The sequence below is a fragment of the Chenopodium album genome, chromosome 7 (genome assembly GCF_948465745.1).
Source record: "Chenopodium album chromosome 7, dcCheAlbu1.1, whole genome shotgun sequence".
In the NCBI taxonomy this organism is placed as follows: domain Eukaryota; kingdom Viridiplantae; phylum Streptophyta; class Magnoliopsida; order Caryophyllales; family Amaranthaceae; genus Chenopodium; species Chenopodium album.
In genome coordinates this window covers 48,917,200-48,930,035 of record NC_137840.1, presented here as the reverse complement: position 1 = coordinate 48,930,035, position 12,836 = coordinate 48,917,200, and positions in this window count along the sequence as shown.

Here is a 12,836-nt window from a genome sequence, read left to right as displayed (position 1 = left end):
TATAAAATATCATATATTTTAATTTAGGTATGAGATAGAATCAAATCTTATTTTAATTATGGAAGATAAATCATATTTATTTTCCATGATTATCCTAACTATTTTAGGAGATTCTATCCTAATTACTTGCCAATCACATATTTTAAATCAATTAATGTCCTACAATAATTATGGGATAATCACATTATTTAATCAATTATTATCCAAATAGAATCTTTTGCTCCATAGTTATCCAATCTTAACAAAATTAACAAATTTAACTTTGTTAATTATCTTTTCAAAATCAAAACTTATCCTTTAATTTTTTTTTTTTTTGAAAACTGATTTTTTTTATCCAAAATAAAATAATTGTTTTTTGAAAAACGGGCCAGCCACTGTCGTGTGGCTAGCCGAAGCCGGCCACGGTGGTCGTACACGTTGCGTTGTACGCTGCCCTTCAGCAACGCACGAACAGCAGCAGCACACGCAACAAGGTGGTGCACTGCGGCGCTGCCCCTGTTCGTCCCCTGCCCAGCCTGCCCGCCCTCCCTCCTGGACCACTGCCAGTGCGGCAGTCGCACCTAAAATCCTTTTTTTTATTTTAATTTAAAACAAAACATTTTTATTAAAATTAAATTAGTGTGGTCCTTCTAATTTTAAAAATAAATCATATTCAATTTCAAAATTAGGGTTCTTCATGAATTTAATCCCAATTCAATTTAACTTTTAAATTAAATAATTTGATCATGAAAAATTCATAATTTAACATGAAATCAAACAGATTAAATTCTTTAAACATATAACTATCGAATTAAATCAAAATAAAAACACAAATTTCACAAATTAGGGTTTATGATTTTGAAATTTTCGAAATATTAGGGTGGGGGGTTCGAATTAATTAGGGCAATTTTTGGATCAAATTAAGGCTAATATGGAGCAAATTAAACAACTTTTAATGATTCTATATTGTTAAATCACATTTAATATAATAATTGACCCATAATTAAATTATTCTCCCTCCTAATTGAATTAAAATTGTGGATTATCAAAGAATTAATACTCATTATATGTAATTGCAAGAGGCTAACTGATACCACTGTAGGGAATTATAGGTACTACGCAGCGGAATAAACATGAATCATATTCATAAAGCACCAAACCAAGGATCTCATGCATAACACATAAAGAGTAAGAATTATACCTTTGAAGCGTGATTCCACTAGTAATCGATCAAGAACAAGGGAGACAAAGAACCTCAAACGTGATTCCTCTATTTGGTCCACAGGCACGAATTAAGACCTCCACTAATGCTAGTTAGTTGCGATCGAACTCTTCAATCGACTTTCTACGGAGAAGAATGAACAACGAACTAGTCACGAACCACCACGAACTCCACTAGGAGTGGCTGGCCGCAAGTCCAAGGGGGGGGAGAGGGGTGCCGTGAGAGAGAGAGGGAGGTTCAGGGTTTTCGGGATTTGGTTGCCTTGATTCACAATTCACTGTAAGTTAATTGTGACTTAATTAATCAACCTTAGGCATGGATCTTATTTATAGATCACATCTCTAAATAAGAGTCCATGACAAAGCCCAATTCCTAATCCCAATCAAACTATACTAGCCCAATCCTATTCATGATTAGTTAAATGCTCATAAGGCCCATTAATGGGCCTCTTACTTGCTTAACCCAATACCTTCGTGTGTGACCTCATAGAAAGCGGGTTTAGACTATTTTACTAGCCCAAATATCATCTCTCATAGTCTAGCAACAGATTATGACACCCCGAGAGAATGAACTTATTATCTCCATAATAGTGATCCTTGATATATCTAGTAATTGCACTTATCGAAGACATAACTCCTTCAAGTTTACCTTGGGTTTTCTCTACTCTGGGCAAAGTTTGATTTGCCTCATATGTGGGATATTTATACCCCTTCTCTACTAACCCTTTTTCCCTAACTTTCCTCTTTTAATTTTCCTAATCCCATCCCTAATAAAACTTTACTAAATTAAAACTTTCCTTAAATTAAACCCCAACTTAATTAAATTAATTAATTAAATAAACTTTCCTTTTGTAAACATTTCCAAACTTAATTATTTAAGATAAATAATTAAAATACTTTAAATAAGACAATTCAATTTAATTAAATACTTCTCAAAATACTTATTTTACTTAAAATACATATAAAAATACGAGGTATTACAGTCTACCCTCCTTAAAAGAAGTTTCGTCCCCGAAACTTGGGAAACGAAATTCAAAGTTTTTCCTCACTTAGTATAATATTGATGTACTTTTTGTCATACATTTACCTTTTTGTGTCTCATTGAGAACACAATAACTCAAAATACTCATTAAAATTGTGCAAAAAGCACAAAAATTACCGAAAATATAGGAAAAAAAGCGCGAAATTCTACCGCATTCTACCCCCCTAAAAGAAAATGAGTTACGTCTCCGTAACTCAACATACCTGAAACAACTCTGGGTATTTCATTTTCATTTCATCTTCTGCCTCCCAAGTGGATTCCTCATATTCTTGGTTAGACCATAGTACTTTCACAATCTTGACATTCTTATTGCGTGTATTACGCACTTTACTGGCAAGGATTTTGACAGGTCTTTCTTCATAAGTTAAACTTTGGTCTAGCTCAATGGTTTCAGGTTGTAGCACATGGGATTTATCAGGTATGTACCTTCTTAATTAAGACACATGAAATACATCATGCACTTTGCTTAGCTCCATAGGTAAGGCCAACCTATAAGCTACTTTGCCTATTCTTTAAAGTATTTCATATGGTCCAATGTACTTTAGGCTCAGTTTTCCTTTCTTTCCAAATCTCATTACTCCTTTCATTATTGATACCTTTAATAATACCTTGTCACCAACATCAAGTTCCTCCTCTCTACGCTTCAAATCTGCGTAGCTCTTTTGGAGATCTTAAGTTGCCTGAATCTTAGCTTGAATTTCCCTAACTTATTTCATTGTATCCCAGATCATTTAAGGCCCTAGAATCATTGTTTCACTTTTATCGTTCCAAAAAATTGGACTACGACACTTTATCCCATATAATGCCTCAAATGGAGCCATTCCAATGCTCGCATGGTAACTATTATTGTAGGAAAATTCAATCAAATCCAAGCTATCCTCCCATCCTCCTTGGAAGTCTATAACACAAGCTCAACATGTCTTCCAAGGTTTGAATGGTTCTCTCAGTTTGCCCATCTGTGGCAGGGTGAAACGCTGTACTCATCTTTAGTGTCGTACCAAAGTTTTCTTGCACGCTTTTCCAGAATTTTGAAAGAAACCTGGAATCTCTATTAGACACAATACCCTTTGGAACTCCGTGTAAACTCATAACATTCTTGATGTAAGCTTTTGCAAGTTGTTCCATCTTCCAAGTCTCCTCCATTGGTATAAACACCGCAGATTTTGTAAGTCTGTCCACCACTACCCAAATGGTGTCATTTCCACTCCTTGATTTTGGAAGGCAAGTCACAAAATCCATTGAAATGCAATCCCACTTCCATCTAGGGATTTCCAATGATTGCATAGTTCCCTGTGACCTCTTGTGCTCTATTTTCACCTTTTGGAAAGTCAGACATTTTGCTACAAATTCCGCAACTTCATTCTTCATTCTAGGCCACCAATACACCTTTTTCAAGTCCTTATATAGCTTATCCTCTCCTGGGTGTACTGAATAGGGTGTATTGTGTCCCTCTTCCATTATCTTTCTCTCACTTCCTCACACTTTTGAGGTACACACCATCGAACATTGTACCTCAAACTTCCATCTTCATGAATTTTGAAATCTGTAGCTTTGCCTTATTTAATTATCTCACGAATCCTATCCAATTTCACATCTCCTACCTGGTTTTCCCTTATCTCATCAAATATGGTTGTTTGGATAGTCATATTTGCAAGAATGCCAGCTGGTACTCCCAATTCTACAACCTCCAAATTCATCTTACTCATTTCCCTACATAACTCATCAGCCACTATCAAAGTATTTAATCCATGGTTGGTCTTATGACTTAGAGCATCCGCGACTACATTTGCTTTTCCTTCATGATACTGAATGTCTAAGTGAAAATCCATCGTATATTCTAACCATCTCCTTTGGTGAGAGTTCAAATCTTTTTAAGTGAAAATGTACTTCAAGCACTTATGGTCTGTGTAAATTCTACATTTCACTCCATACAAGTAATGACGCCAGATCTTTAGTGCAAAGATAATTGTAGCAAGTTCTAAATCATGGTTTGGGTAATTTACTTCATGGGTTTTTAATTGCCTTGATGCGTATGCAATCACTTTTCCATTTTGCATAAGCACACACCTCAAACCATTCTTTGATGCATCACTATATACATCATAAATACCACTATCTTCTGGCAGAGTTAGCACTGGTGTTGTAACCAACTTCTGTTTCAAGAGTTGGAATGCTTCTTCACACTTATCATCCCACTCAAACTTCTTGTCCTTCTTCATTAGAGTAGTCATAAGTTTAGCAATCTTCGAGAAATCTTTCACAAAACGCCTATAATATCTTGCTAAACCTAGGAAACTCCGAACATCAGACACTGTTTTGGGCATAGGCCAACCCTTCACAGCTTCAATTTTGGCTGGATCTACTTCCACGCCCATCCTTAGACACAAAATGACCTAAGAATGCTACCTTTTCCAACCAAATTTCACACTTAGAGAACTTTGCATAAAGATTGTTTTCTCTCAGTATTTGCAGAATTGCCCTCAGGTGTTCCACATGCTCCTCTTTGTTCTTCGAATACACTACTACAAACTTATCCATATACTGATGAAACACCCTGTTCATCAAATCCATGAAGATTGTTGGAGCGTTTGTCAATCCAAATGGCATTACTGTAAACATGTCCATATCTTGTCCTAAAAGCGGTTTTAGGAATGTCTTCATCCGCAATTCTCAACTGATGATATCCAGACCTCAAATCAATCTTAGAAAACACGGTTGCGCCTTTCAACTGATCAAATAAGTCATCAATCCTGGGAAGTGGATATTTGTTCTTTATTGTCACCTTATTCAATTCTCTGTAGTCAATGCACAACCTCATGCTCCCATCTTTCTTTTTAACAAACAAAACTGGTGCTCCCCAAGGGAATGCACTCGGTCTGATGTACCCTTTGTCCAACAGATCCTGCAACTGCTCCTTTAACTTACGCATCTCTGCAGGTGCCATCCGATATGGTGCCTTGGATATTGGTGTTTTCCCTGGGACTAAGTCTATGGTGAAATCAATTTCTCTATTGGGTGGCATTCCAGGGATTTCGTCCGGAAATACATCCAGAAATTCATTCACTACTTCTATATCTTCTGGCTTAGTTGCCTCCTCATGATCCATGTTCCTCACACTACATAAGTACACTGGATGTCCCTTTTTCATGTACTTTGCCAACTTCAACACAGAAATCAACTTAGGACATTTGGCTTTGCCATGCATCCAATAAGTCACTGCCTCATTCTCACATGTGGTCATTTTTACTTTCTGCGACCGACAACTTATTTCAGAATTGTACTTGCTCAACCAATCCATTCCTAGGATGACATCAAAATCCTTTAACCAAAACTCGATCAGGTTGGACTGAAACACTTTCCCTTCGATCTCTAAAGGTACATTCCTAAAGGTTTTGGTAGGATTCACTACCCCACCCGTTGGAATGGTTATTGGAAAATCTACTACATTACTGTTTTCAAAGAGTCTTTAAGTTTCGAAACAATTCTTTTCGAAATGAAAGAAAAAGTAACACCAGAATCAAATAAAACTTTAACAGGAATAGAGTGAATAGAAAAAGTACCACTGATGACATCTTTCGTGGAATCAGCCTCATGCCTACTTAACACATTCAATTTTCCCGCAGCTCCACTTTTCTGCTAATTATTCCCATTGTTGCTGTTATTGCTGTTCTTTGCTCCATTCTGCTGCGCTCCCTTACTTCCATTGAAGTTATTGTTGTTTCCCTAAAAGTTCCTTTAGGTCCCTCCTGAATTATTGTTTTGTTTATTCCCATTAGAACCTTTGGAGAAACATTCGTACTCTCTATGCCCCAACTTGTTACAAGCACTACAAACAACCAAATTTCCATCACATTCCCTTCCAGTATGGTTATTCTTGCACCTTTTGTAAAAATAACGCCTCTCATTTTTGTTATTCCCTTGGTTATTGTTTCTAGCCCCTCCATTGAAGTTACTTCCTCCTTGACAATTGTTACCTTGGGAATTGTTGTTGTTGTTGTTATGGTGATACTTCTGCTTCTTGAAATTGTTCTGGTTACCCTGTTAGTTCCTAGAGTTCTGTCCCACCTCCTTCCTCTTTTCTTTCACTTCCACATCAGTCAGTTCTTTCTTTTTCTTCATCTCCAGAGCATACAAGTGTGCAGCTCTACCATACACTTCATCCAAGGTTTTAATCACTTATCCACACAACTTCAGCTGCAAATTAGTAGTTAAACCACTCTCAAACTTCCTAGCTTTTGCCTTCTCTGTAGAGACGGACTCTTCAGCAAAACGAGATAGCTCAATAAACTTAGTATAGTGCTCAGTCACTGACATTTCCTCCATTCTGAGGTTTGAGAACTCCTCAACCTTCTGCTTTTGTAAGAAGCTAGGGTAAAAATTGTCTCTCACCTTTTCTTGGAACCTAGTCCAATTGAATTCCGGTAGCGCTCTAATAGTTCTCTCATTTTGTTGCCACCAAAGATCAGCTTCACCCCTCAAGTAATAAGTAGCACAACCCACCTTAGAATTTGCAGGGCACCTAATTGCCCTAAATAATTTCTCAAACTCCCTTAACCAAATTTCTAATATGGTAGGGTCAGGTTCTCCTTGATAGGTTGGTGGCTTTCTTTGAGCCACCTTCTTAAAAAGATCACCCTATGCATCCACATTGTTGGTTGAATTCTTGGCCAACTGTTGGGCTACAACCGCCAACTGTCTCACTACTTCACTTAAATCATTTCCATGATTGCCATAAGTACTTCACCCTGCCATTTTGCTTCTCTTGAATTAAGATCAAGGGTTTATATTAGATAAGGTTTTGGTTAGCTCTCAATGTATACACTCATCTATTACTTAACACCCTTGAAACAATTACAATAAAATTTGAAGCTAACAAATTGGGATAGCAAAAGCTAAGAATTCACTGAATTGTAGCTTTGTCAATCAATTATTGATTGCTAATCAACCATGCATTTAATAAAGCATCACATCAAAATAAGAAAATAATTCCCATAGATCCCCATAGTTTAGAAATAATGTATTGGAATTAATTTGCTTGGAATTCTGGGTATTGGGAAGGTGATGTGAAATGGAAGATTTTTGGAAAATAAAATAAATTTTTTAATCAATATAATTAATTTATTAAAGAAATAAATAGAATTTTTATTAATACAAATAAACAAGAACTATCAAAATAATATTGAATTCTAGAACTTATGTACTACATAAGCTCACTGACTCATCGTGGTCATGCCACTTATTAATTTAAAACTGAAATAATAGAAATAAACTGTAATTAAAACTGATTATTCAAAACGAGAAAAACTATAAGATCTAATCCTTCCGGATGTTGTCTCTTTTGTCTGCCGACTGCTTGTAACTATGAGGGTTGAACTCAGGGTCATCTGCCTCCTCCATTGGTTCAGGTGACTCTGGTTCAGGTTCTTCTTGCACAAACTCTCCTTCTTCCTCATCATCAGAAGAAATATCAATAATGATTGGAGTTGGAGGTGGATTTGGGTTTGAAATTTCCATGATTGAACTATCCACCTCCTTTTGCTCTCCATTCTCTGCTTGGCCACCATGTGAAGAAGATGAAGAAGATAAAATCTTTGATTGATGGCTAGGATAAGGGGGATCTTGTCCCACCAGGTTTTAATAGTAATAGTCAGGGTATGGAAGGTTGAATTGTCTGCAATGGGCTTTTTCTACCATGACAAGGTAGGAAATCAGGAATCTTTAATCAGGGTACCATTGTCCATAGTAGTCCCTATATTTATAATAATTTGGGATGTCCCCTGGTAGGTAGAAATCATCAAATTTTGCTTTGACGGCGTAGTATGGGCGCTCCTCAGGCAAACACTTAACAATCATGGCTGAAATACGATCAAGGCTATTAAAAACCTTGTCCCTTAAAACGTTACTCCTGCAGGAACAGAAAAAACGAATCTTTTGAACATAATCGTAGGGATGTTCATTTGGTTTCTTTAGGAGAGTTCCTAATTTGGTGTAACTTCTAGCTATAGGAAGGTTCAACATCTTGTAAAGCAAAGGTTTAGAAAGAATTCCCTTTCCCAAAAATAAAATAATACAGTTCTTGCATGAATTAGGTTCAATGTTCAATCAAACAATTTTAATCATTCCTAGTCACATAATCACATGCTCACAAGTAATCCATAAACATGATTAAACATCACAACCTAAATTTTAATGAATACAAGAACATGATTATTTCTAACTTATATCCCCAAAATTTCTTTCCTACCCAATCTCACCAACATGCTTTTCAAAAGCTATTAACAGATAAAACTTACCTTAATCCTTGCTTTTCTGCAAAATGAACGAACTAAAAATATTTTTAACTCCTTTAAAATTTTCGAAATCAAAAAAAGAAAGAAGGTAAAATTTTTTGACCTCCCTACTAAAAAAAATTCGAACCTTCCCTTTAAAAAAAAAATTCGGACCACTTAAATAAATAAAAAAAAATTCAGCCCCTTTAAAAAAATTTCGGACCAAATAAATAAATAAATTTTGGTTTTAAGTCAAACCAATAAATATTTAATATTCCCAAAATAAAATAATTAGAATAAAATAGAATGAAATAAATAAAAGCAAAAAAATTTGTTCTCTAAAAGTTTTACCAATAAATAAGTACTTGGCCAAGTTTACAATTAAAACACTTTAAAAAACGATCTTAGCTTTAGTGGTAATAAAATCTCAACCTGGCTCTGATACCACTTTGTAACACCCTAGAAATTCCTTCCTTTTAAAATACTTGTTTTGCCCTGTTTACAAAGTTAAATAGAAATATCTAAGACATTACCGCCACCGTGATAACGGTTAAGTCAACTATTAAAGAGACACAGCGGAAGAATAATTTCAAAACATTTCAAACCAAGTCAACATTGAAAATAAAACAACGAAAGTAAAGTCAAACCAAAATCAAACGAAGTAAAATAAAATCAACCTACAACTCGGAACCATTGTAGGCCCTTATTAATCAAAACCAAAATCCAAAACCCTTTTCGTTAGTCACATGAAATAAATAAAGTCATAAATAACTAAAGCAATAACAAATTTATATACTTATGGAAACTAGATGATTCGCTCTTCACTCATGACGATTTTTAATCTCTTAAAGTATTCTCATAGATCAATCCAGTATGGTTCTAAACCAATACCTGTGCAAATGATTCATGACAATCATGTCCTTGTAGCACATGAAACGGTGCTATAAATCAAACTACACACTAATCTCAACTGGCCGGTCATTAATTTGTCCATCGTTTAAATGACCTCGATTAGGGATAATTTTCAATTATAATATTCAACGTTCACTTAATAGGTGTTTCCTTACCAAGACTGGTCTTGATACCCTATTTTGAATATTCCAAAAATCAAATGGACTCATTATTTAATTCTAAACCACAATTAAATAGCAAACGGAATGATAAAAATTGCATGAAATTTTAAATTACTCCAAAACCTGAATGGTTCGTCTTATGATAAATGGTTTTTCAAATGTTTTAAGAGTATCACTCTTTATAAAACATCTATAGAAATCACACCCATATCTAATATGCTTGATTTCTTTCATGCAATTGTGAATGTTGTCGTTCACTTACTGCATAGGTTTAGTTATATAACTACTTTGCTAATCTTAGCATCTTCATTACTGATCACATTCATAATAAGATGATAAAATTTGAGAGTGTCATGGTAATATGTGATTTAGGATTTATTGTCCAAGTGATGGCTCCCACTCATTTTCATGATTGAGACTTTCAACTTGACAACCTACAATCATTAACGTTCAGCAACGAACTTTCCATAGAACATCTTCTTTATTACCGCCATTAAGGCAACAATGTTCTCAACATATATTTTAGTAGACTTCCTAATGATGCTTTGCTTGGGTTTCACTCCAAACGGCTCACAATGATTTGGGATACCCTAATCACTTGTGGTCATGAAAATTTTCCTTAAATTGCTGCACATTACACATGGATGCACGTCCATGTTACCATTCTCAAGCCACGACTCATTTTAAGCTCGTGCTTATAAACGGCTTCCTTGTTAAGGATCTAATCCTTGTTAAGGTTTGTGCTTGCAACATCAATTCTCAAATTTTATTTGTTTCCATAAGTCAAGAACTCATCTTGTTACTTATCCAAGTACTTGGATGTTCTTGGCCATAATCTAACGATCTATTACATAGATTCAGGTTGATTGGTACTACATACATACTTCACATGCTCTAAGCAAGCAAGTCGTGCGACGATTCCATATCACAGCATACATGATGGATTAAATTGCAGAGTAATTCTCAATCTTATTCCATCCATGTGACATTTTAGCTCATTCAGTTTCACTGAGTATTGCTAAACTGTTTGTTGTGTGATATGGTTGAAAGTCTCTATTAGAGTCTTTCATGTTTGACTTAGTATTTAGCCTAGCTTATACTTAATTCAAACATTTACTTAGTTAATACATATGGGTCGAGAGTCTTTCAAAGTCCTTCAATTCATGTTTAACACGGTAAAATCCTTTACACGTTCAAACATTTTATTAAGTCTATACAATAGATCTTAATACCAATATGTACTAAGTATCGTCTTTTGCTTGGTCCATTGTCGAAAATACTTTCAAATCTAAGCATTTAGCATTTGATAGTTATTTCACAATAGAGTTCATAAACTTTTCGTTGGACCTTTATATAATTTACTTTTGCTCCTACTAAACTTCTTATTCATAAGAATTTTTATGTTTCTCCATAAGTCAATCCTCTTATTAACTTCATGAGAAAACATGTTCCAATTCCTATATGCAATGCTTCCATTAATCCCATGACGGATTCCTTGAGCTTGCTTTTAAATCTAGCATTTATTTAGATTTTCAAAACCCCCCAGTCATGTCAAAGCGGTGGAGGACTAAGAGGCGGTAAAGGCGGGAGAGTAGCTCCGGTGAGGTGAGGTTCCGCGTGAACTTCCCGTTGATTACTTAAGTGCTAAATGGACATGCATAATTGTCGACGGGAACATCTTGAGGAGCTCTTCTGTAATTCATTACCCTCAGAAGAAAAATAATAACTCATTACCCTCGTGAACTTAAGTGTCGAACTGCAATTCAGCAGAGCACCGTATGCGTCGTCGTCGGCTTCTATTTCTAATTATTTTTCTCCTCTTTATTTTCCAATTTCATTAAATTTTGTAAACCCCCTTTTATTTGTTTATTTTTTGCATCAAAGATTCAATCTTTAAGCTGTTAATTCCATGGATCTTTTTTCTACATTTTTCCCAGAAATTGTAAATTTAATTTTATATTCTGCATTGTGTTTTTGTTATTTTTGATGATATGCTTGAGAATTGGGAAATCAATGGTTATAATTTGTGTTTACCTAACAAAAAAATTAAATTTCAGCAAGTGTAAATACCTAAAATTAATACAAGTATAATGCTATTTTTTTTTAAAATAAAAGAAAGAAATTCGGGTACCCTATGTCCCGACCCGAATAATTCGGGTACCCGAGATATTCGGGTCGGGACATGGGACAAATTCACAACTACCCGAAACTCCGGGTAACTGGGTTTTCGATACTCGAAAACCCGGGTACCCGGATTTGAACACCCCTACTGGTGGCTATGGATTACTTCACCAAGTGGGTGGAGGCAGAGGCAGTCAAGAACATCAAGACAAAGGATTTCATCTCTTTCATTTGGAAGAACATCATCACCCGGATTGGGGTACCTATGTCTATGGTGTTTGATAATGGCCCTCAGTTTGAAACGCCTCAGCTTAAAACTTGGTTGGGAGATCAAGGGATCTCACATTGTTTTGCATCAGTCGGCCGAACCCAAGCGAATGACAAAGTTGAAGCCTTCAACAAACTCATCTCAGACGGTATAAAGAAGAAAATTGAAATAGCCGGTGCATTATGGGCAGAAGAATTAATTCATGTCCTATGGGCCATCCAGATAACTGAAAAAGGGACAACCGATGAAAATTCATTTCTCATGGTATACGGTGCTGAAGCCGTCTTGCCCATCGAACATTATGAACCGACTCTACAAGTCATGCTATACGATGAAGAGGCAAACTGGGAGGCCATGCGGCTAGCATTGGACTCACTCTCGGAACGCAGGGGAAATGCCACCTTGCATCATGAGATTTAACGTCTGCGAATGGCAAGAGCCTACAACAAGAGAGTACATAAATGGCCCCTGAAAGTTGAGGACTTTGTGTTACGCAAAATGGAGCAACTGGTAGGGCCAATGAGCAAGGAAAGCTAACTCCTAATTAGGAAGGCCCCTACCGAATCTATGAAGAAGTAAGAGATGGCACCTATCGCCTGGAAGCTATAGACAATAGGCGGCTGCCCAAAACTTGGAATGTAAATAAAAAGCCTACCAATGAAAAAGTTGCCTTTTGTTTTCAATTCTGTTATTTGTTTCTCTATATACATGCACAATGTTTCAAGCACCGCCTGTATAATGTACAGACGACCAACATTCTGATAAGTTGTCGTACACCTATCAAAAATAAATTCCTAACAAAACCAACTAACAATGTAGTAGGGTAAGTAGGGTCGAATCCACAAAGAGATGGTTATTCAATC